Here is a 26305-nt window from a genome sequence, read left to right as displayed (position 1 = left end):
AGAAAGAAGCGCTTAGGAGAGATATGAGTTCTAGAAGGACTTGTCCGAATGTGTGGCAAGTGCGAAAGCAGGGTGGAAAGGGGTAATACTAGGTGACCTGAATGCTAGAGTGGGTGATGAAACGGTTGAAAATGTGATTGGTAGATATGGAGTACCAGGAAGAAATAAGAGTGGGAAGAAATTGATTGAGTTATATGCGGAAAATGAGTTGGTGATTGGAAATGCATTGTTTAAAAAGAGGGATGTGTATAAGTATAAGGAAAGCAAATGATGACTAGTGTTGAAAGATAGGAGTGAACTTTGAGGAAAGAGAAAAGTATTCTGGAAAATAGTGAAAAGAGTAAGAAAGAGCTAGTCTGTAAAGGAAAAGATAGTGAGGGACATGAATAAGTATACCTTTGTCAGAGTGGATAGTGGCAAGATGGTGGACAGAGCACTGGCCCGAGTGACATGGCCGCTTTCTGGTGGCCCATTTCATCTGGAGGGACGAAAGCATGACCAACTTGGGTGCCGAGGTGCCTAACTTGTTTCAGTGTTTGGGCAATTGGGTTAGCCATGGTCCAAAAGATGTTGTGTGTTTTTTTGCTATTTATTTCCCTTTCATTTTCTTTGTTATTGTATGTGTGTGTCTTGCTGTCAGTCACCCCTATTGAGGGATATGACCAAGGTAGATAGATAGATAGATAGATAGCATTCAGGGGTTTTGTGTTGTTATCTTTTTACTTTAAATCTGTTCATTGAGTAAAATGCTGTTTTGTATATGATTTTTTTGTTTTTGTTAATCTGTGAAAATTTAAATTTATATATCAAAGATTTCAAGCACCCGTACGAACCCTGATGTTTACAATCAACAAGAGAGACACAGAACAAAAGAGTCAGAACAAGAGAGGGAACAAGAGAGGGAACAAGAGAGGTAGTGAGATAAAAACAAGAGGGAGCGAGAGAGAGAGACAACAAGAGAGATAATGTTAGAGAAAAAGAGAAAGCGTGAGAGAGAGAGAGAAAGATAGAGAACAAGAAAGAGAAAATGAGAGAGAGGGAGAGAGAGAGCAAAATTAAGATATAAATAAAGAGAAAGATCGGAAACAAGATAGAGATAGAGAGAGAGAGAGAGAAAGTAAGAGAGTTAGAACAAGAGAGAGAAAAAAGAGGGACAGAGAGAGAGAAAAAGAAATAGATATGGGACAGGAGAGTGGGAGAGAAAAAGAGAGCAATAAAGAACAAGAGGGAACGAGAATAAGAGAGAGATAACAAGATAGATAGAGAACAAGAAAGACAAAAATAGAGAGAGAACAAGAGAAAAAAAAAAGAGTTAGAGAACAAAAGAGCGATAGAGAGAGATATTAAGAGAGGGAGAGAAAGAGACAGAATAAGAATAAATTAAAAGAGAGAGACAGAGAAATAGAGACAATGATATATAGAAAACAGAGAGATAAAAATAAATAAAGAAAAATGAAACGAGAAACAGAGAGAGAGAGAAAATGAGAGAAAAAGGGAGTGAAAAAGAGTTAGAAAAAAAGAAAGAGGAAAAGTCATACAGCTCCAGTTGCTTTGCTAGTGGCGCCTTGCTTTGTCAACATCAAGTGGAAATATTTCAAACTGCAGGGGATTTTTCTCTTGTGCTTCTCTGGGTGTTATGTCGCGGGCCAAATGTTTGACACCTGTGCCCTACTGCCATAAGTTGTATCCCTTATCTTATCTTACTCTGCAACCCTGCGATCACCGATAAAACCGTGTTACTTGTTGGCTTCTCCACGCTGAATTAGAAAAAGCTTTTCTCACGGCTGCCCTTTCGTGTATGACTCCAGTAATGGTGGTAATTGTTATCGTTGAAATAACCTGTCAAGAGGAGACGCGAATCTTGACAAGGGCTGTCACAAATGGGGTGCAAGATAGGTGCGACAGCCAGATGGGAGGGGACCAGTCGACGGGACGCCCTGACGACTTATTTGCTGATAATCAAGCACCTCAGACCCTGGGCTAAATCAGCTGTCAGTGGCACCAAGTGATCAGACAGAGCGTCTGAGCCCAGCTGGCGTAGAAGAAGAAAAATAGTGGGGGCGGCGCAGTTGCGGGGGCGGGGCAGTTGTGACGGGACGCTAGATTTAAGGCGGAAATTCTCAGTGCCTGGGCTTTAAATGAAAATCGTCATAATGTGGAACTTTACAAGCAAGATTGATCAAATTTGAGAAGGCGTCATTTTTCCTTTTAAACAGGTATTTCATTTTTAAAAGGTTGACAACTAGATTTTAATGTGTTGTCTAGCGCAAAACTATGGAGACTGAGTGACCAAAAGGCACTGCTTTTCTTTTTATTCTGAATTCTCCCTTTATGAACAAAGAAAAAGCGAGAGAAAAAGAAAATAGTACATAGTAAGAAAAAAAAGGGAAAAGAATGAGGGAAAAATGGGAAAGGGAAAAAAGCAAGAGGAAAAGACGCAAGAGAGGGGAAAGAAAAGTAAGAAACTAAAGTAGAGACAAATTAAAAAGTAAAAAGGGGAAAACAAAAAGAAGAGAGTAAAAGAAAAGTAAACACAAACAAAAATGAATAGAGAAGAGAGAAAAAGAGAAAGAGTACACTGAAAGGACTGTTGTAAAAGGCTGTGTAAATAATGTACTGTACAGTTAACATTAACATTTTTGTCATAATTTGTGGTCTACGTGGGTTAGGAGGTAAACCAATTTACCGTAAATTCCGGACTATAGAGCGCACCTGATTATAAGCCGCACCCACCACATTTTAAGAGGAAAACTGATTTTGTACTTACACAAGCCGCACCTGTATATAAGCCGCATGCGCCCACATTAAAAGAATGTAACACTATCACAAAACTAACCCATACCCGACTTTAAGTCCCGCGATTGAAACTGAATGTCCTTCATTAAAGTACACAGTCCAAAATTGACAGCCGGCAAAATGAACGGAAAATGATACTGATACTTAAGGTTTAATCCAGACCTGCAGAGTCTGGGTCCAGTTGAAAGTAATCCAAGGAAAAAAGTGTATATTTTCAAAGGTAAGGGTGGGAGAAATATGTATCCACTATTGCCCGCCGCGTCCACAAACACGTCTTACGTTTACTCCTCTTCCTGTCAGCCCCCGTGGTTTTTGCCCCTTCTTTTTGATTCGCCCGTACAAAACATCAGAATAAGTCTCTAAAATAAATACGTTACAAAAATATACGGTTGCAAATACATATTATACATGGTTACACATATTCACAAAGAAAGACGGTACACCGAGAGAGTTTTCAAGGCTTTAAAAATAGTAATATAACTTCCATCCCAAACGGTGCCTGTGACAGGTAGCAACACGCTAGCAACACGCTCGCAACACAGTTAACGGGTCTGTAAAAAAAAACATACTGTACTTGTAAAAATCACGGTAAACCGTCCTCATCTTCCTCCTTAGAACTGAAGCCATCAAAGTTGTCTTCCTCAGTGTTGGAAAGAAACTTTGTCATATAGACGTTGTCCGCGCTCCAATCCACTCCTGATTCTGTGCCCTCCTCTTCCTCACGCAGCAGACCGGAACCCGTTGGTGATGGTGGATTTTTTTATGCTGCCCCACGCTGTCAGGATCCACTGGCAGACTTGCGAAAAAGTTGCCTTTCGCATGCGGCCAGTTTTAGTGAAAGATTTATCGCCGCTAGTCAAGCCAAGAAGTTGCGGTCTTCCTCGGCGCATACATTCCACCCGTCTAAATCTTACCTTTTGTACTCGAGCGCCGCTGGCGGCCGTTAGAAGAATTACATAAATTGGCCACATCACTGAATAAGCCGCAGGGTTGAACGTTTGGGAAAAAAGTAGCGGCTTATAGTCCGGAATTTACGGTATTCATTCTAGTTAATAATTTTGCTGTGATTTAGGATAGTATTATATGTTTCATCTGTTTTCAAGTTTAGCTATATTTTATGCTGTTTTCCTCATGTTGAGGTTTTTGGGTTTTTCGTTGCCCTCGTGGAGGTTTTAGATCAGGGGATAGTGTAATAATAGTCTGTGGTTTGCAATACTCTGTGGTCTGTGCAGCCCTTTGAGACTCTTTGTGATTAAGGGCTATACAAGTAAACATGACTTGACTTGCCTTTTTCTAGAAAACAAACTAAAAATGGGCAAAATGATTTCCTAGTAATACAAAACCTGATTTAATACATTGTAACCTTTTTTCAATCTTTTTGGGGAGATTATCAACATATTTAAATTATGATTTTACTTTATTACATTTATTTCATTATTCTCTGTTGGTTAATAGGTATTTGTACCAGTTCTGTCTCATGTTCAGAGAATTACTTTAAAAAAAGAGAGAAAGTAAAGGCTGCCACCTCTCGATACAGATGAATGTTACAGCAGGGCAATCAATGGCAGAAAGCTATGTTTTAAATACTAATAAAATACGAATGAAATAATAAAATTGGGCAATTTCCTATGGCACACAACACAAGGTCTCGCGGCACACTAGTGTGCCCTGGCACACTGGTTGAAAAACGCTGATCTAGGAGACATTTTTCCTAACCTAATTGCAGATGATTTTTCTCATGTGCTTTTCTCAGGTGTTGTCTCAAGGGCCGAATCAAAAACTTTGGTGGGATGGAAATGGTCCGCATGCTGCATATTTGAAACTATTTTTTTTTTCATAAAGTGATAAGGAGGCCGTCGATAGATTTCCCATTCCAATACAGTGTAAATCAGTGAATGTGTAATATCTGAGTTTGAAATTCAAAAACAGTGATAACCAATATGATTGAAGGGACAGTGTGTTATATGTGTTTACTAGATATTGCAGTATATGTAGTACATATTAGTTCATTTGGCTCCATAACACCCATTTAAAAATAAATAGACTCGTCAGACGACTTCCATTATGGCCGTTAGGCTCTGACCTTTTGAATGACACCATTCTCTGCCATTTGCAAGCTTGTTTTCACAGTCCTTAGCCTGTGACATCCTATGAGGGCCTGTTTTTTAAAAAAAAAACTACTTCACCTTTAAAAATATTTACCCAATGGTGACAGATTCAAATGTTGATTGACACATTGGTTAACCAATGACATTCTGAGCATAATTTTACGCAATTTAGGGGCTGTGTTAAAATCAAAGGCAATAATAAACATGCATAAATCCAACCCAGGATCCATTTTTACGTGCAAGTGTGCATGATCAATGATTGTAATATGGAAAGATAATTCAAACATTTACAACTCTTCTAAGTTCTAGAAATTGGCCAAAGTAAGATATATGTTTGAAAGGTTTTTAAGGCTGTTTACTGTAAACGTCTCCAAATGGCCACTTTTGAAAACACTTTGATTAAGTTTTAAAAAATGTGTAAAATACAGTATATATATATTTTTTTCTCCTCCTTGATCTGCTACCTTATCGTGGTGGAGGAGTTTGTGTGTCCCAATGATCCTAGGAGCTTTGTTGTCGGGGGCTTTAAGCCCCTGGTAGGGTCACCCATGGCAAAAAGGTCCTTGGTGAGTGGCCAGACAAAACGCAGATCAGAAGACCCCTTATGATGAAACAAAACGTTGGTCCTCAATTTCCCTCTCCCGGACGCGGGTTACCGGGGTCCCCTTCTGGAGCCAGGCCCGGAGGTGGGGTACGCTTACGCTGGCGAGCGCCTGGTGGCCGGACCATTAACCACGGGGGCCGGCCGGGAACAGCCCGAAGGGACGACGTGGGACTCTCTTCCCATGGGCTCACCACCTGTAGGAGGGGCCAAATGGGTCGGGTGCGTAGAGAGCTGGGTAGCGGCCAAGGGAGGGGTCTTTGGCGCGACGATCCCCGGCTACAGAAACTGGCTTTTGGGACATGGAACGTTACCTCTCTGGCAGGGAAGGAGCCCAAGTTGGTGCGTGAGGTTGAGAAATTGCGACTAGATATAGTCGGACTCACCTCCACGCACGGCTTGGGCTCTGGTACCAGTCCTCTCGAGAGGGGTTGGACTCTCTTCCACTCTGGAGTTGCCCGTGGTGAGAGGCGCAGAGCCGGTGTGGCCATATTAGTTGCTCCACGGCTTGGCGCCTGTACGTTGGGGTTCACCCCAGTAGACGAGAGGGTAGCCTCCCTCCACCTTCGGGTGGGGGAACGGGTCCTGACTGTTGTTTGTGCTTATGCACCAAATAGCAGTTCAGAGTACCCAACCTTCTTGGAGTCCTTAGAGGGTGTGCTTGAGAGCGCGCCCCTTGGGGACTCCCCCGTAGTGCTGGGAGACTTCAACGCTCACGTGGGCAATGACAGTGAGACCTGGAGGGGCGTGATTGGGAAGAACGGCCCCCCTGACCTGAACCCAAGTGGTGTTTCGTCATTGGACTTCTGTGCCCGTCATGGTTTGTCCATAATGAACACCATGTTCAGACATAAGTATATGTGCACCTGGCACCAGGACACCCTAGGCCGTAGTTGGATGATCGACTTTGTCGTCGTTTCGTCGGACCTGCGGCCGCATGTACTGAACACTCGGGTGAAGAGAGGGGCGGAGCTGTCAACTGATCACCACCTGGTGGTGAGTTGGCTTCGATGGTTGGGGAAGATGCCGCCCCGACCCGGCAGACCCAAGCGTGTTGTGAGGATCTGTTGGTAACGGCTGGCAGAATCTCCTGTCAGAAGAAGTTTAAATTCACACCTCCGGCAGAACTTTGCCCATGTCCCGAGGGAGGCGGGGGACATTAAGTCCAAGTGGACCATGTTCCGCGCCTCCATTGTCGAAGCGGCTGATCGGAGCTGTGGCCGTAAGGTAGTCGGTGCCTGCCGCGGCGGCAACCCTCAGACCCGTTGGTGGTCACCAGCGATGAGGGATGCCGTCAAGCTGAAGAAGGAGTCTTATCGGGCCTTCCTGGCCTGTGGGACTCTGGAAGCAGCTGGCAGGTATTGGCTGGCCAAGCGGAATGCGGCTTCGGCAGTTGCCGAGGCAAAAACTCGGGCATGGGAGGAGTTTGGCGAGGCCATGGAAGCCAACTTCTGAACGGCTTCGAGGGATGAAGTACAGCTGAACTCGACCTGGGACGTTGTGAATCGGTGGGCAGAGTACTTCGAAGACCTCCTCAATCCCACCGACACGTCTTCCTCTGGGGAAGCAGAGCCTGAGGACTCTGAGTTGGGCTCTTGTATCACTGGGGTTGAAGTCACCGAGGTGGTCAAAAAACTCCTCGGTGGCAGGGCCCCAGGGGTCGATGAGATCCGCCCGGAGTCCATAAAGGGCTCTGGATGTTGTGGGCATGTCATGGTTGACACGCCTCTGCAACATCACGTGGACATCGGGGACAGTGCCTCTGGACTGGCAGACTGGGGTGGTGGTTCCCGTCTTTAAGAAGGGGGACCGGAGAGTGTGTTCCAACTGCAGGGGAATCACACTTCTCAGCCTCCCTGGTAAGGTCTATTCAGGGGTACTGGAGAGGAGGGTCCACCAGGAAGTCGAATCTCGGATTCAGGAGGAACAGTTTGGTTTTTGTCCTGGCTGTGGAACACTGGACCAGCTATATACACTCTGCAGGGTCTTTGAGGGTGCATTGGAGTTTGCCTGGCTGGTCTACATGTGTTTTGTGGACCTGGAGAAGGCATTCGACCGTGTTCCTCGGGAGGCCCTGTGGGTGGTGCTTCGGGAGTATGGGGTACCGTACAGTCTTATCCAGGCTGTGTGGTCCCTGTATGCCCGGTGCCAGAGTCTGGTCCGCATTGCCGGCAGTGAGTCGGATTCATTCCCGGAGAGGGTTGGGCTCCGCCAGGGCTGCCCTTTGTCACCGATTCTGTTCAGAACTTTTATGGACAGAATTTCTAGGCGCAGCCTTGGCGAGGATGGATTTCGGTTTGGGGGCCTCAGCATTGCGTCACTGCTTTTTGCAGATGACGTGGTGCTGTTGGCTTCCTCAGGCCGTGATCTTCAGCTCTCGCTGGAGCGATTTGCAGCTGAGTGTGAAGCGGCTGGGATGAGGATCAGCACCTCCAAGTCCGAGGCCATGGTTCTTAGTCGCAAAAGGGTGGTATGCTCCCTCCGGGTCGGGGAGGAGGTCTTGCCCCAAGTGGAAGAGTTCAAGTATCTTGGGGTCTTGTTCACGAGTGAGGGTAAGATGGAACGAGAGATCGACAGACGGGTCGGTGCAGCGTCTGCCGTCATTCGGACCCTGTACCGGTCCGTCGTGGTGAAGAGGGAGCTGAGCCGAAAGGCAAAGCTCTCGATCTACCGGTTGATCTACGTTCCTACCCTCACCTATGGTCATGAACTTTGGGTCATGACCGAAAGAACACGATCCCGGATACAAGTGGCCGAAATGAGTTTCCTCTGCAGGGTGGCTGAGTTCTCCCTTAGAGATAAGGTGAGAAGCTCAGTTATGCGGGAGGGACTCTGTGTAGAGCCACTGCTCCTCCGCGTTGAGAGGAGCCAGTTGAGGTGGCTCGGGCATCTAAAAAGGATGCCTCCTGGACGCCTCCCTCAGGAGGTGTTCCGGGCATGTCCCACCGGCAGGAGGCCCCGGGGGCGACCCAGGACACGTTGGAGAGACTATATCTCTCGGCTGGCTTGGGAACGCCTCGGTGTGCCGTCGGATGAGCTGGAGGAGGTGGCTAGGGATAGGGACGTCTGGGCTTCCCTTTTAACGCTGCTGCCCCCGCGACCCGACCTCGGATAAGCGGAAGACAATGGATGGATGGATGGATACAAATTTTTGTTTTTCAGATTGCGATCTGATTTAACAAGGTACCAGGTAAATTTCAAAATTATTGTATCACCTGTTTTACGAGTAAGATGCCTATGCTACACTCTTTTACAGGCATTTGAAATTAAAAAAAAAACAAGAGGTGAGAATAAAACCCTTCTATTTTTGTGTCTTACAATTTAGATTACTCAATGTTCTTAGCACTAGCAGTGATTATTTCAGTTTTGGCAAAAAAAAAAAAGTCAGTGTTATCTTTCAAAATTGACGGACTTTCCTTAACCGTTTGAGAACAGCATTCAATTTACTTTGAGTACAACTTATCTTGGGAATTTAGAGGAACGGTAAGGGATTTAGGTGTTAAAAATATCATCCACCCATGTATCAAGTCAGTTGTTTTAAAACCTAAAAAAGGTAAACCTCACTTTCAAGTTTTGGATTTTTAGGAATGTGAACATCTTAAAGAACAAAAGAAAAGGTCAACACATATTTTTTTTCGTTGTAGTCACAGATGCGCTAATGCAAAAATACACTTGATATAAAAAAGGCAAAGACAAACCATATGAAATGGAGCACCGTGAGAAGGAGGGAAAGAGTGATGTAGTTGGACTTGAGGATCAAACAATAAACAGACCATTAAGTGCATGCCGTGTGTGTGTGGGGTGACGGGTTCAGAGGTTATACCTGGTTTGCGCTGGTTAAGGGGGGCAGTGGAGAAATTACGGGAGTTTATTTAAACCACAGTGACCCCGTGGCTGATGGTTGCTTCAGTGCAGGGATGAATAAAAATGTAATGGGTCATAAAACACAGTGACACCCCCAACCCACTCCTGCTACATAACATAAACCCCCTGTGCTACCACACATACCCGTTTTGTACAACTTGATTCGATTTATCCCCAACAACTAATCCTATCGCCGAGCCCACAAAGACAATCAAATGAGAAGAGAAGGAAGACGGATGAGGTTTGGGGAAAGGCGTGGTTCGGAGACAGTGGTGGGCCGTCATGGCCTTCAAGTCCTTTTCTGCTGGTCAAAAATATATCTGAATCATGTGATGTGATTATATTTTTGCATAAATACTTAAATATTATTAAATAATTACAAATTGTTTATCAGCTTCCTTTCATTGCTTTCCCCCCTGGTTGAGCTGCTTCCAGATCTGTTCTTTCATTTTTAACCCTTTAATGTTCTTAGGGCCCGCTGGCGGGACGTCAGAGTGTCAATAAAAAATGTTGTGTCTTCACAATGGATAAAGGATCCAACATGGCGGCGCACATGGATGCTGCGGCTAGTTGCTCTCCAGCTAATCATCTATTTATTACCGTTCTCTTGTCTTTTTTGCTTTCTTTTCTGGACACATGCGTGGCCAATAATACTTATAGTCGGGAGGAACTTATTCAATTGGGTGGGGGCCTAAATTTCGACTTTTCGGGAACTTTTTATACCACCTTTGATATCCCGAACGAGCTACAAAGAGACCTGGGATCTCTGTGGTCGGCAACCCCACTTAAAAAGCGACGAAGACAGCGTAGAGACAGAAAACAGAAGCGGGGTAGTCGCGCTGGGAAGTGTGTGAAGCTAAAAGAGCTACATCGGCAAAACGGCAGAGAAGGACACGAAGATGTTAAGTCCACCATTATTTCTTCATCAATCTTGCCGGTCAACCGACGCCTGAGACTCAACACGCCCGAACGGCGCCATCTTGTGACAATCTCTACAAAGACTTAAGCTAAGTTAAAAGATTCAGCAAATCTTTAAATTTGGTCTTTTAAATATTAGAACGCTTGCTCCTAAAACTTTACTTGTTGATAATAATATTTGTTATTACAAACTTAACTTGATTGGTCTGTGTGAAACTTGGTTGAGACCGGATGAGTTTTTACCGTTAAATGAGGCTTCTTCTCAGGACTACGTGAGCAGCCATGTAGCACGCTCTTTAAAGAAGGATGGCGTTGTCGTGCTAATTTCGGAAAAAAAATGTTTTACTCCTCGTACCGCTAATAATTGTAAGGCGTTTGAAGCTCTTGTCATGCGGTCCTCTTTAATGTCAATTTATGTAGTAACTATTTATCGCGCACCAGGACCATACTCAGCCTTCTTAGATGAATTCTCAGAATTTGTGTCTGACTTAGTAACCTATGCAGACAAAATAATAATTATCGGGGACTTTAAAATTCATATGAACTCCCCACTCAGTTCACTTACTGTTGCGTTTCAGTCTCTAAGTGATACATTTGGTTTTAATCAACTGGCCAAGTCATAAAGATGGAAACAAGCTAGACTTGGTTCTGACTCGAGTAGTTTCAACGTCAAACATGACGGTGTTACCGTGTACTACCGTTATTTCTGATCACTATTTACTTACATTTGAGGTGCTAACTAAATGTATTACTAAAAAAGCGGAAGGATTTAGCTGACGCAATATAAGCACTGGTACAGTTTATGAGCTCTCCGATCTTCTTTCAGGAGCAGTTGCGTCCTTTCCTTCATACAAAGGCTCTACCGACTCACTCATGAATATGTTTAATAGAATCGAATAGAATAGAATACACCTTCATTGTCATTGTTACAAAATGGGTTAACATAATGCTACCCTGACTAGTGTCCTGGATTCAGTATCGCCCATACGGCTTAAATCACGACCTAAAAGACGCACGCCTTGGTTTACTGATGAAACTAGATCCCTTAAACAAGAATGCAGGAAATCTGAAAGAAAATGGCGCGCTACCAAGCTTGAGGTTTTCCATCAAACATGGTGTGACAGCTTGTTAAAGTATAAAGCAGCCCTTGCCTCTGCAAAATCAGCCTACCTCTCGAAGGTGATTGCGTCACAAAAGAACAACCCCGAAATCCTTTTCGACACTGTAACATCGCTTACAAGGCAACAGATTACCGCAGATAGTTCTACCCTTTCAGCCCATGACTTTATTTTCTTCTTTAATAAGAAAATCCAATGCATACAGGAAGACATTTCTAAAGACAGTGTTAATATATCACATATTAAAGGGCTGAAATCTATAGAAGCACAACATGGTGGCTGTCCAGGGAATTTGTCCCGATTTAGTGAACTGCCACTTGATAATCTTAAACAGGTGGTGAATACGGCCAAACCGACGACTTGCCTGTTCGACCCTTATTAAAGGTCTTTTTGGGGTCCTTGGACCTTCAGTTCTAGATATTATAAACATATCACTCTCTTCAGGTGTTGTTACAGCGGCTTTTAAGTCCGCTGTTATCAAACCTACACTGAAACGACCCAACCTTGATCCAGACAGCTTATGTAACTATAGACCTGTGTCAAACCTACAGTTTCTTTCTAAAGTACTTGAAAGAGTAGTGGCACAGCAGCTGAATGATTTTATGTCTGAGAACAATCTTTTTGAATCAATGCATTTAGAATTCAGGGCTAACCACTCTACTGAGACAACTCTGATTAAGGTAACCAATGATCTTCTACTGGCAATGGACTCTGGCGCTTCATCACTTTTGCTGCTGCTGGACTTTAGTGCTGCTTTTGACACAGTGGACCATAATATCTTACTAGAATGGTTGGAAAAATGGATTGGTCTCTCAGGAACCGTCCTCTCATGGTTCAGATCCGACCCCTCAGATAGGACGCAATGTGTTAAATATGGCGAAATTACGTCTGAGCCCTTTAGTGTTACCTGTGGTGTTCCGCAGGGTTCAGTACTTGGCCCCCTCCTTTTAAGCATTAACATGCTTCCATTAGGTGATATTATTCGCAAGTATATTATCAGTTTCCATTTCTACGCAGATAACACTCAACTATATCTTCCGTTGGAGGAATCTGCCACACTAAATTATGGAAATTTGGAGGCTTGCCTCACCGAGATAAAAGTGGATGTCACTCAAATTCTTGCGTCTTAACTCTGAAAAGACCAAAATGTTAGTTATTGGTCCATCTAAATGCCGTGACTTATTCTCAAGAACTGCTGTGAATATTGACAAATGTCACATCACACAGAGTGACTCAGTTAAAAATGTAGGCGTCGTATTTGACCCCGATCCGTCCTTTCAAACACACGTAAAGAAAATTACTTGAACCGCTTTCTTCCATCTTCGCAACATTGCTAAAATGTTTCCTATGCTGTCTCAGTCGGATGCGGGGATAATAATTCACGTGTTTGTTACCTCCCATCTCGATTACTGTAATGCACTACTCCCCAGTCTCCCGAAGTCCAGCATCAAGAGTCTTCAGCTGGTACAAAATGCTGCAGCGAGGTTTTTAACTAGGACAAGAAAGTCCGATCACATTTCACCAATTTTGGCTAACCTGCATTGGCTCCCTGTTAGCCTAAGATGTGATTTTAAGGTTCTCTTGGTATTATACGAAATCATACATGGACTTGCTCCCTCATATCTTTCAGATTTTATTTCCCCCTATGTTCCGGTCCGAAGCCTCTGTTCTGAAAGTGCTGGTCTACTGGTGATCCCAAGAGCCAAGAAGTGTTCCGCAGGTTCGAGAGCGTTCTCCATCCGGGCACGGGGGCTGTGGAATGCTCTTGTCCCTGAGATCCGATCTGCAACCTCAGTGGAAATGTTTAAATCATAGCTTAAAACACACTTCTACTCTATAGCATATGAATAACCTATATTTTTGTTGACAATACCTCTGTATTATTTGTAATTGCAACATCCATTGCAGCCTGGTCGTCCTGAAAGGGGGATTACCACATGTGCGGTCCCTTCTCAAGGTTTCTTCATTTTCCTCATGTTGAGGTTTTTGAGTTTTTCCCTGCCCTCATGTTGGTTTCAGATCACCGGATGGTGTAATAATAGTCTGAAATAATAGTCCGTGCAATAACCTGTGCAGCTCTTTGAGACTCTTTGTGATTAAGGGCTATACAAATAAAAATGACTTGACTTGACAATGTCACCAGTCACTGAAATATGTCATGCCACATAGCATTGGAAAGCTTAAACTCTTAAGATTTTAACTATTTTCAAAATATGCTAATCACAAAAACATCATGAGCAGTCCTAGACAAGATACCCGACAACTACTAAGCTTGTATAACAACTGAACTGGTTGCCAGCCAGTCGCAGGCCAAACAGAGACAGACAACGCACTCACTGATTCACACCTAGGGACAAATCGGACGGGTCAATGAACCTGACATGCATGTCTTTGGAATGTGGGAGGAAACCGGAGTCCGAAATCCACGCAAGCACTGGGAGAACATGCAAACTCCACACTTTGATTTAATGACCTCAGAACTGTGCTGCACACACGCTAACCACTGTGCTGCCATGCTACCATGTGAAATATTTACTCCAAAACATGGGATAATGCCGACAAAAAAAAAAAAAAAAAAAATGCCCCAAAACATTTTTACACTTTTTGAAAATCCAAAAACATTCCTCTCCATAACGCTTCTTAGAAAAACAGACTCGTCAGATGCTTTACCAAATGGCCGTTAGCCTCTGACCTTTTAATTGAGACCACTCTCAACCAATCGCAAGCTTTTTTTTACGGTCCTTAGCCCTTGACAACCTATATAAGCGTGTATTAAAACAAAAAACAAAAAAAAAACAAAAAAACAACCGAGATGACCAATATGGGCTTCAAAATTCTTAACCCAATAGTGACAGATTTAAATGTTGATTGGCACATTGATTGGCCATTGAAACTCTGAATGTTGTTTTATGCAAAAGTAAAGGTTGTATTCAGAACCAAATGGGACCATTATTACGCACGTTTATCACACGCAAGAGTGCACAATCATGGATTGACCTCTGGTAAGAGACGTCAAACATTTACCGTATTTTCCGCACTATAGGGCGCACCGGGGTTATAGGGCGCACCCCCAAAAAAATAGTTTTTGGTCCTATATCTTCCATAGATAAGGCGCACCGGATTATAAGGCGCTACAATGGGAACGTCGACAAAACAGTCAGATGATTCAGTCAAACTGATTACCCCCTTAACATTCCGAAAGCTTGCAAAGAAGCAAATACGTGTCGTAGACACGTGCGGATGCGGTGTCCGTACGATGTCACTCAAATGCATCGTTTCAAATATCATTCGGAAGGTTAAAGTCTTGGGATTCGAGAAATGCCAAACATTTCTTAGTTTCTATTTTCTTTTTCGCTTGCAACTTCACTGTGCATATGACAATAAACACTTGGAATTAAGTTTAATTCACTCAACTCATCACAGCAACATCAAGATAGATCTAAAACAAGATACCGGGAAAATATAAAGCCGCATAGCTCACCTAAGTTCTCACGTTCAATAATGATACACAATCATGGTCTTCTTACAACCGTGAGTGAAGTAAATCCAGGAGAGTAAATTATTTGCAAATACAGACTAATAAAACATGTTTCTTTATGGTGTACTTTAGCAAGCTTGCTAAGCTTGCTACTCCATTGCTAAACTCGGCCAATTGCAGGGTTTATTTTGGCCATCTAGCCAATTTGAGGCTCCAAATAACTTCAGCCAATAGCGATCGATTCAACGGATGATTGATACATCTTTTTCAGCCAATTGCAGGGTTTGTTTTGGCGCTCTAGCCAATCCGAGGCTCCGAATAACTTCAGCCAATAGTGATCGATTTAACGGATGATTGACACATTTTTTTTGGCCAATTGCAGGGTTTGGTTTGGCCCTCTAGCCAATCCGAGGCTCCGAATAACATCAGCCAATAGCGATCGATTCAACGGATGATTGATACATCTTTTTCGGCCAATTGCAGGGTTTGTTTTGGCGCTCTAGCCAATCCGAGGCTCCGAATAACTTCAGCCAATAGTGATCGATTTAACGGATGATTGACACATCTTTTTCGGCGAATTGCAGGGTTTGTTTCAGCCCTCTAGCCTATCCGAGGCTCGGAATAACTTTAGCCAATAGTGATCGATTCAAATGATCATTGACACATTGGTTAGCCAATGAAACGCCGGTATATAAATCCCAGCATACACCGCGGACTACTCCACGTTCGGGGGAAAATCGAGTCGGCAGCTGTTGCGTAAGTTGCGAGACCTTGTGATTTAATGTTGAGCCATATATAAGGCGCACTGTATTATAAGGCGCATGGTCAGCTTTTGAAAAAAATTAAGACTTTTAGGTGTGCCTTATAGTGCGGAAAATACGGTACAACTGTTTCACTATCTCTAAAAGTTGGCCAAAGTAAAGTACATGCCTGCAAAGTTTTTAGGGCTGTAAACTGGTTGTCTCCAAATTGCTACTTTTGAAAATGCTTCAACACACCATTAGAAAAATGTGTAAAATGCAATGTTAAATATAACAAAAATGTGAACAACGCAGCGTCGGAAATACTTTACCGCCATAAAAAGGTTCAGTCCTTTTGATTCCTAGCACTGCTCTTGCCGCCCTCATCGTTTCTCTTTCGCTTGACTAGGTCACTTGCAGCATAGTGGCAGAATATGATGCTGAATTACTTTGTTCCTTTAACATTCCGACAACCTGCCGACAGGCTATTAAACTCTTGAGAAGCAAAAGCGTGTCTATGTGTTACCACCAGGCACTGGTCATTTCGGAGTCTCCGAATGACCACTTTTGGAAACACCCAGACATACCCTTAGAATTTTTTTTAGAGTACTTATGTTTAGTTTTCTAGATTGTGATCAATTTTGACCTGGGACCAGGTAAGGCTTAATACTATTGTCCCAGCTGTTTTCCATCTAAGATGCCCATGCTACACTCATCTGCAGGTACATCTTTGATTAAGATCTTAGGTGAACTTTACTAGATTGTTAAGCAGTAAAATGAAAATATTTTTTTAACCAGCCAGACACTGAACCTAAAATGTAATCAAATTTGCAGTCCAAATTATTAAAATTGGATGATTTAATAAAATGTTTCACTTCACAACTGTTATTTAAGGTCAACAAAAATATGGTGCCAGAAAACATCCAAAAATTATTCATTCGGAAAGAGGGAAATTATAACTTGAGGGGCTGTAGTAAATTCAAAATCCCAAAGGTGAGAACAACCAGGAAAAGTAAGATTTTGTTATATTAGACACAAAAGGAGTAGAGGATTTGTAAAATGTATTTAATAGGGAAGATAAAGGGGTAGGGAAGATAAGCATCTGCTTCTGACTACCCCTTTTCGAACATGTTATGTGACATTATTTTGTTGTTGACTGATTGTTTTTGTCCTGTTTTTATTTTAATGTTCGAAATAAAGTTTTCATTCGTTCATTCATTCATCTCTGACCAGGAAAGGCTTCATGCCATTGTCCCAGCTGTTTTACAGCTAAGATACCAATACTACACTCTTTTGCAGGCATGAGATTTTTCCCCCAAAATCAGGTAAGAATAAAAACCCTTTTTTTTGTGTGTTCCAACACAGATTAGTCAATGTTAGTTGCATTTGCCGTGATCATTTCAGTTTTGCACAAAAATTCAGAGTGTTAACTTAAAGAGACCAAAACTGTCCATTGTCTCCAAACGATTTTAAAACAGCATTCAATTTATGTTGGGTACATCTTGGATTAGGATTTTAGGCTAATTTTACTGCGACAAAATATATAATGTGTTTTTTTTAATTCCCTTCTACAATGTAGCACTTAATTGTACATGGTCCAGTAACACGTTCACGTCAAACAGGACATGACTGACTTCACTCTGATGAAACCGTTGTGAGTCATGTCCAAACTTTCTGAGCTAAATTACACATAATCATCTAGTGGTTTAAAAGCCTTGATCAAAGGTGCAAAAATTGGCTAAGAGTAGGAACGTATTCACCACCCTTGACAGCCTGGCAATGCTTTAGAGCAAGTATCTCAGAGCCACTTCCAAAATCTTGACATCATCTCCCATGCTGACTTCACTCCACGTGTGATCTTAGCAGGGCAGGAAAAAAACTTTCACCCAGCCATTACAGTTTCATCAAAGCAATGGGGGAAAACAATTAAAACACAACAGTGTCCCACCCTGGAGACTCACACTTACCCAATTATGTCTGTTGTGTCAAATACATTTGAGCCCAAAATTGCTGCAAGTTGGATGCCTCAGAGATATCGGGTTGCCGTGTGAAAATACGGCAACGGTGCCATTGTTACCACTCAACACACACACACACACACACACACACACACACACACACACACACACACACACACACACACTGTTAGAGTTTATAAAGATATAAACCCACGGCTAACCAAAGAACTCAGGCAGAGGCAAGAATTGAAGTTTAAAAAAGCTACTGCAGTAGGTAGAGCGATCCGATCTCTAGCTTGACCGAATCCCTCTCAACTACTTCCGGTTTCAGTAGCTGCATTTATTGAAAAGTCACGCATGCGCATTACATTACATACAATGGAAAAAGACTAAAAAACATAGATCTTTGAATGTGAATGTGTGTGTGTGTGTGAATGATTACTTGCGTATTAAAAAAATAGAAAAACAGGTTAAAGAAGTTAATTTCATAACAGGTTAATTTGTAACATAGGAGTCTGAGAAATACACAATAACTAAAAGTAGCTTACTTTACACACAGGCAAAAACACACATAGTGAAATAAAATAAAGGGAATAAAGCCAGCGCTACTAAATGACTTGACTTTTCTTAACCCTTTGGATGCATATGGGTGGTAATATTTCAAAGTATCTTAAAATAAAAGTTGTAAGTCATATTCATATTGTTCCCCATAAAAATGTTTGTGACATGATGCTTCGTAGAATTTGTATTTTTCACTAAATTTAAGTAACTGCCGTCACTACTCCACTCTTCCATAGGTGGGATCAAAATGACCCCAAGCATTTCCTAAGGAATCTTCTATGAACCTTTGTAATTTGGCAACAGTAACTATCAACTATATACTGTATATATATATATATATATATATATATATATATATATATATTTGGCTTGCAAAACTATTTGACCCCCTTGAACTTTGTGACCTTTTGCCACATTTCAGACTTCAAACATCAAGATATAAAACTTGTGAAGAATAAACAATAAGTGGGACACAATCATGAGGTGGAACACACTTTATTGGATACTTTAAACTTTTTTAACAAACAATCTAAAAAGTGGGTGTGCAAAATTATTCAGCCCCATTGAGTTAATACTTTGTAGCGCCACCTTTTGCTGCAATTACAGCTGCAAGTCGTTGTTCACATTTTTGTTTGACTTTTTTTAGGTAGTGTTTTCATCATTAAGCCTATCCTGTCCTTTATTAAGGAAAATAATTTTTGGGGGTCCTTGTGTTGCATTTTGGTTTGCTTGTGCACCCCCCAAAACAGGCTGGATCTACCCATGTTGCCCACATCAAGCTGAAAGAGCCACTTCTCTAAAAAGAGCTGGAATTCACAGACAAATTAAAAATACCCTGTTAAGTGCTTTGCATACACAAGTAATCTGTAACAAGATTTGTCAATTAATGTTATTTTCCCTCTCTCATGTACACAAAGTGACACTAACAAAGTAGACGTGAGAACAAAAGATAAGTAGTCATCTGAGAGCTACTTAACACACTTGATTTGAGAGGCAGTTGATTAGCAACTGTCCACTCCACTGCTTGACATATAGCCACTCAAGCGTGGGCACCTCCCTAATTACGGATTAGCCTAGCATACACGCTGACGCATCGAAAAGCAAATGACATTCCTACCATGTGCAAATATTCTCAATTCATTAGCGTGCCTGCTTTGTTTTGAAAGGAAAAAAAGAAGTGAGCTAATCTTTTCCAAATGAATGATGCTTACCAGTTAGCTTGTACACACACAGGAGGGCTCTTGGCTTAGGGAAACTAAGCAAATGCCTATAACACAGGTGTCAATCATGCGGCTTGCGGGCCAGATCACGCCCGCCAATAGTTTTTATTCAGCCAGCAAGACAACACGCACTGAAGGACAAGAGAAAAATCAGCTGCAATTTGAAATATGTCCACTTGTTTTTGACAAAGGCAGGCACGACTCGCAGTGCAACTGGAGCTGTATTAATTTCTCTCCCTATTTATTTTTCTCTTTCCTTTTTTCAATTTATTTTTTTCTCTCAATCTATCTTTTTTGCTTTCTCTTTCTGACTCTCTCTTTCTCTATCTTTCTATTTCTCTATGGTGCTCCTTTGCTCCCACTCCATTTTCTATTTGTATTATTTTATTTTTTTCTCTCTTTTTCACCATCTTACATTCCTCCCTTCCTCTGGTTCTTTCTTTTTTTTCTTTCACTAATTAGCTCTCTGCTCTATTTATTTTACTTTCTCTCTCTCTCTCTCTATTTTCTTTTTGTATCCCTACGTCTCTCCTTTTCTCTCTTATTTTTTTCTGTCACTCTATGGGCACACGAGCGCACAGCAAAATAATAATGATGTTTATTTTGTTTTGTTTTTGTAAGCGCATCTACCTGAAATTTAGACATTTTCAGTTGTGCGCCGTGTTGTTTAGAGGCTTTATGGTCGCGCACCTCCTCATCTGCTCCGTTTGTGAGCATGTGTCTGCGTGGCGCCGAGGAGAGGAGGAGAGATCCATGTTTTGACCCAGCCAATGAAACACAGCCTCGCGTTAAACGAATGAATTATGACGGCTCCTCAGGGAAAAAATGTCGTTCTTTTCAGCCAGTGTGGGCAAATGACTGGGGCTTTGTGCAAAAAAAATGATCGCGCTGTTTGTGAGAGCGTTGTACCTCGTACACCAAGTGTTAAACATCAATGCGTAACGAACAATGTTCCCTCTAATTTTCCACAGGTCTGAGCGTTCACTAAAACTCGGTGAGCAACGCTTGAAACAACAGTGAGCAACCATAATCCCAAGTGTGGCAAGATAATTAATTATCAAACATGTCCAAAACTTGACATCAAGTTACATTTTGCTGAGTTTCCAGCAATGCAAAATTATTTTTTCTTTTGAATGAATTGACTCATGTACTATTGCAAAGGTTGTACGGCCTACAAACATCGTTTGTTCTTACAATTCTTTCACAAGATATCCATTTCTTTTTATTTTCTGATGTATTTTGTCGCATAATATTAACATTTTTGGGGGCTTATTTAGTTGGTTGTAAGATACAGAACTGTACTTAATCACATTTTTAGTGAAAGTACAATGTTGGCAACAAGATTCACTTGATATAATTGGAAAGTATTTGAATGCAACACAAACTTTTTCTCCTTTTTTCCGTGTTTTTTTCTACTTTTCTTTAAATTCCTTTAAAACAATCTCATTGTGTTTATTTTTTCTGAGCTGTTACTGTTTTCTTTTTGTTCTCTATTTACTTTTTTCCTACATTTCTTTCTTTTCTTTTTTTTCTGGCTTTTTTCTAAATGTGTCCTTTTTTTCTCTTCCTTTTGTTTATTTTTTCTCAGCTTTTCACTACTTTTTCATTTTGATATTATTTTCTTTTTTGTTCTATTTCCCTCTTCTTTTAAGTCATTTTGTGCATTATTTCACATAATATTTGGTCATGTTGGGATTAAAGAAGCAAAAACAACCTGAAGAGCCGTTTAGGACCCAAAAGAGCCGGTCCTTTTAGTGAGCCGAGCCGAAGAAGCCGGTTCTCGACAAACTCTACTAACTTTACTCAACTTCGTTCTACTTCGACTCGACTTCAAAATACCGCATTTAGGACACAACTTCAGGGGAACCCGTGTATTTTTACCTTCATGCACTGTAACTTGATTCTTCATTAGTAATTTTGAGCCCTTATTTTTGTGCGCTGGCTCGATTTTCTTGTGCGCAATTGCGCACGCGCGCAGCTTAGAGGGAACACTGGTAACGAATCATGAACATGAATTCAAGGACGAGTCCAACAGGGCGGAGACATTAAAACGCGCTGTGTCCAGGTACAGCAAACAAACACAGACTCTGAAAACCTTTCCCACTGCTAAAAACGCCATTGCTCACTGCATAGCAAAACACTGAAAATCTTTTACTTAATGCGAATATATTTAAGAAGCGTTCTTTTCGAGCTTGGAGGTTTTGTTTGGTGGCTTGCCTAACAAAAACACAATCAAAAACAAGAATAAAACACATCCCCGTGTCAGCCAGAAGTGTTGAACGTCAAGCGGAGGGGCTGACAGAAAGCGTGTGTGTGTGCGTGTGTTTTTCAATTTGATATTTTCTGCAATAAGATTTCATTGGTGAATGGTATGGTAGCTGTCCATATCCAGTGTCTGAAACTCATTCAGATTCAGATTCAGATTCAGATCTACTTTATTGTCATTCTAGTACACGTGTATACAGAACGAAATGTCGATGCATCTGACCCCCACAGTTTCCTTGAATGTACAGATATAAATAAAGTTGTATTGTATTTTGGCTACGTATAGTATTTTACCATAGTGCCGATAGTGCAAGAAGAGTATCTAACCAGATGTGCAAAATGGGCAGTCAGGTTAACAAGTCAGGTACACAGTAACATTAACACTGTAACAATAACGCTGTAATTACAATAGTGCAGAGAGCAATGTGCAAGGAGTGGCAAGCTATAAAAAACTGCCAGTAGTGCAAAAAGTCAGATTAGCAGCCGTTTAGATTTAAGTTAACTATATGTTAGATTGACCATTTAACAGTCTAATGGCTAGGGGGACTAGACTATTGCGGAGCCTGGTGGTCCTGCACCGCACACTGCAGTACCTCTTCCCAGAGGCTAGCAGAGTGAACAGTCCATGATGGGGGTGAGAGGGGTCCCCGGTAATGTTCTTAGCATGGGATAGGCAGCGCTTCTGGCCAATGTCCTGAATGGAGGGAAGTGTAGTCCCGATTATTTTCTCTGCTGTCCTCGTTACCCTCCTCACACTACCCCAGTCGGTAGCGCTGCAGCCTCCACACCACACAGAGATACAGCTGGTCAGGATACTCTCTATGGTGCCCCTGTAGAATGTGATGAGGGAGGGTGGGGGCAGGTGGGCTCTCCTCATCCTCCGCAGGAAGTACAGGCGCTGCTGTGCCCTCTTAACCAGTGATGCAGTGTTCACGGACCAGGTGAGTTTGTTTGTAATGTGCACCCCTAGGAACTTGATACTGCTGACAACCTCCACAGCCTTGTTGTTGATGCAAAGTGGGGCATGGTTGGGCTGGTTTTTCCTAAAGTCGACAATGATCTCTTTAGTTTTGTCAACATTCAGGACCAGGCTGTTGTCCCTGCACCAGCCCACCAACTGCTCCACCTCCTCTCTGTAGGCCAGGTCGTTGTCATGACCAAAAGTTACTTGACACCAGGGCAGAAAACTCTGAAAAGTTGCCTGTTCAGCCATAAAGTTGCCTGCCCCATTTTTCACAACTTGAAACGCAATAAGGCGACTAATCGCATGTATATGACATCGCTATTTTCCATGTGCCATCAGGATGTACCTGTATTCATTCATCTTCATTCATGCAATGTCTGCAAAGAGCCACGATGCATTTAATTTATGTTTATGCTTTGTATCGTCATACATTTTGTTAGCTTCTTTTGAACCTTTCTTCTGGGGCTGAAGTTTTGGCTTGATTATAACCACTTATCAATTTTCTTGCGTTCTCTGTGCGTCTACTTTGGAAAATGATATGCAAATGCACGACCTCAAAACGCTCGGGAAAGTCCGGAAGCACGAACTTATTCGGTGCAGGCTTCCGATCGGCTGCCGAGTATATGCAAATTGCCAAACGAACCGAAATTCCGAAATTTCCAAACTGAACAAAGATTTTGAAATCCGAATAAATCAAAAAAAAAAAACGAAAAAGTTGGCGGCCACCCTGGCGGAGACGTTTTGTAAGTTGTACGCCCGACGTAAAAGATGCACGCCCCGGGTGTCCGGGCAGACGTTATTTCAGACACTGCCATATCACTTGTTTTTTTATTGAAGTTCATTGTTGATGAAGAATAGTTGATTCTTGTGGTCAAAAGGTGAAGTCATCGATGGCTACAGGCCTTTCCACGCGATGCTCACATTCATGTTTTAGTTTATTGATGAACAAGAATAGTGCTAGATAAATAGGTCAGTTATACGATATCAATGTCTATTAATGTTGTATATTTGGACTAGTGTAAAATGACAGCTCAGTTGGACATAAAAAAAATGTTGTGCAAGTCATTAATCTTGGTGTGGCACACTGATTTACAAGGAAATTTGAAAGTGGCACTCCACACGAAAAAGGTTGCTGACACCTGCTCTATATGTTTCTCTTACTGTGTCTCTCTCAATCTCTCTCTCTCTCATTTTTGTCTTTCTTTCCCTGTTTTTTTACTCTCTTTTGGACTCTTCCGCCCTCACTTCATCTCTCTTCATCTCTCTCTTCCTCTTTTCTCTCTCTGTCCTTTCCAATTTTCCTACTTTCTCCTGTTCTCTTTTTCTCTCACTTTCCCTTGTCCTCTCTTCCTGTCATGATTGCCGAAGTGAAGACACCTGTGGCAATCATTTGGCGCGCTGGAGCGCGCTCTCTGATTTGCTGACGTTAACTTCTTAAGCGGTCAGCGTCCAGACAAGGACGTCCGATCGTACTCTTGTGTTCCTGTGTGTTTCGCCAGATTAGCAAGTACCAAAGACTACTCTCTGTTTTGATTCCTGCCTTCGGTTCTGACCTGTTTCTGCCCCGCGTTTGCGAGCTACTCTCCTGCCCTGGCCATCGACCTGCCCGCTAAGAAGTATTGATTCTGCCTACCTGTCGCAGGACTGCCGTCCGTCCGATCGCTGCGAACCTTCATCTCCCGCTAAGAGAAGTGCCACTTCCGCGTCACGAGCGACCTGCTCCCCACACTCAACAATCACTGAAACGTGGGTGCCAACTTACATCTCTTTTCAAATAAAACTAAGAAACTAACGCAATTGGGTTCCCGTCTACGTTCCTGGTTCCTGACTGAACGATCGGACCAGAAAAATAACCCAGCGGAAGTTTTTTACGAGCGCCGATCGGCGCAAGGATACATGCAGCGTTCGCGTCGGGCTGAGGGGGAGGTCCGACGAATGGCGGGTGAAGTGTCCGCTATCCTTCGAATTGTCCAGCTGCAACAAGATTGGCTTCAACGCCAGCAAGAAAAATTTGATTCACTCCCGGAAATTGTTGCTCGTCAGCAGCATGCATCGGCCCCGCCCTCTGGTAATTCCCCGTCTGCCGTGGCGCCACTCGCCCCGCCCATTCCGTTCAAGAATTCTTCCGCCATCGAAATGGCAGAACCCCGAGTGGGCGCGCCGGAGAAATTTTGTGGCGATCCTGCTTAGGTGCGAGCAATCCGACTCATTTTCGACCTGCAACCCCGAAACTTCGCGTCCGAAGTGGCCAAAGAAGCCTTCACTATTAACCATTTGACTGGGAGAGCCCGACTCCGGGGAACGGCTGAATTTGAGAGAGGTTCAGCTGCGTGTTCCTCATTTGTACTCCTGGCCCAGGAGATCCTCAAGGTATTTGACACCGGATCGTCATCAGTCTACGCGTCAAGATCTCTGATGAGGATACGGCAGGGACGATGATCGATCATCGATTATTCGATCGATTTTCGAACACTCGCAAGCCAGAGCAACTGGAATGCGGAGGCGTTAGTGGACGTCTGTCTCAAAAGTTTGGCAGACTACATGAAGGATGAGTTGGTGACCCACGCTCCGCCTACCAACCTCGACGAGGCCATTGCACTCACGGCCCGGATCGATCGTTGGGTCCAGGGTCGACGCCGTGAGAGAGTCCGCCAGAGTCACCCAGTTTCCTGCTTGCCCGAGAGGGTCGACGACGCCTCGAAAATTCAGCAACCACCCGCGATTCCTCTGGACTCTCCAGAGGCTATGGAGGTGGATCGTACATCGCTGTCCGTTGAGGAACATCGGCGCCGACTCTCTACCGGCCTCTGTCTGTACTGCGGAGGGCAATGACACCGGGCAGCGTTGTGGGGGGTTGAATGCCAATGAACCTGTTTTCAAACAACCTCTCATCCTATCCTTTCCAGGTCTCCTCCCGCAACGGCTGATCGAGCTGAGGTTCCCATCAGCTTTCCGGTTCGCGAGTCTTGCTCTCCTGACCGCCAGCCTGGTCCGTCCGTTCGCCCCTTTGGATTATCGGTGACATATTTTTGGATTTACTTGTGGATTACCTGTGTTTTCCTGTGACTTTCTTGGTTTGCCTGTAATGAACTGTGACCTACCTTTGGATTATTTTTTTTTTGTGTCTTTGGACTTCTGGAGCCGTCCCTTGAGGGGGGGTTCTGTCATGATTGCCCAAGTGAAGACACCTATGGCAATCATTTGGCGCGCCGGAGCGCGCTCTCTGATTTGCTGACGTTCACTTCTTAAGCGGTCAGCGTCCAGACAAGGACGTCCGATCGTACTCTTGTGTTCCTGTGTATTTCGGCAGATTAGCAAGTACCAAAGACTACTCTCTGTTTTGATTCCTGCCTTCGGTTCCGACCTGTTTCTGCCCCGTGTTTACGAGCTACCCTCCGGCCCTGGCCATCGACCTCCCCGCTAAGACGTATTGATTCCGCCTACCTGTCACGGGACTGCCGTCCGTCCGATCGCTGCGAACCTTCAGCTCCCGCTAAGAGAAGTGCCACTTCCGCGTCACGAGCGACCTGCTCCCCACAATCAACGATCAACGGTCAGGCAGGCGAGCAGGGGGGTCAGAAAGGCAAGCAGGGGGGTCAGACAGGCGCGCAGGGCGGTCAAACAGGCTAGCAGGGGGGTCAGAGAGGCAAGCAGGGGGGTCAGACAGGCAAGCAGGGGGGTCAGACAGGCAAGCAGGGGAGTCAGACAGGCAAG

At 43.3% G+C, this 26305-nt stretch overlaps 1 pseudogene; it reads left to right on the top strand.

Annotated features, from left to right (window-relative positions):
* The window catches only part of LOC148353453 (uncharacterized), a 56207-nt pseudogene extending 31426 nt beyond the window's left edge, over positions 1-24781 (top strand).
* Positions 24782-26305: the final 1524 nt, after the last annotated feature.

This window comes from Urocampus carinirostris, chromosome 13 (genome assembly GCF_059441175.1).
Source record: "Urocampus carinirostris isolate Australia breed hairy pipefish chromosome 13, RoL_Ucar_1.0, whole genome shotgun sequence".
Lineage (NCBI taxonomy): Eukaryota > Metazoa > Chordata > Actinopteri > Syngnathiformes > Syngnathidae > Urocampus > Urocampus carinirostris.
Note: the sequence above shows the minus strand (reverse complement) of the source record. Positions and strands in the feature narration are given on the sequence as shown.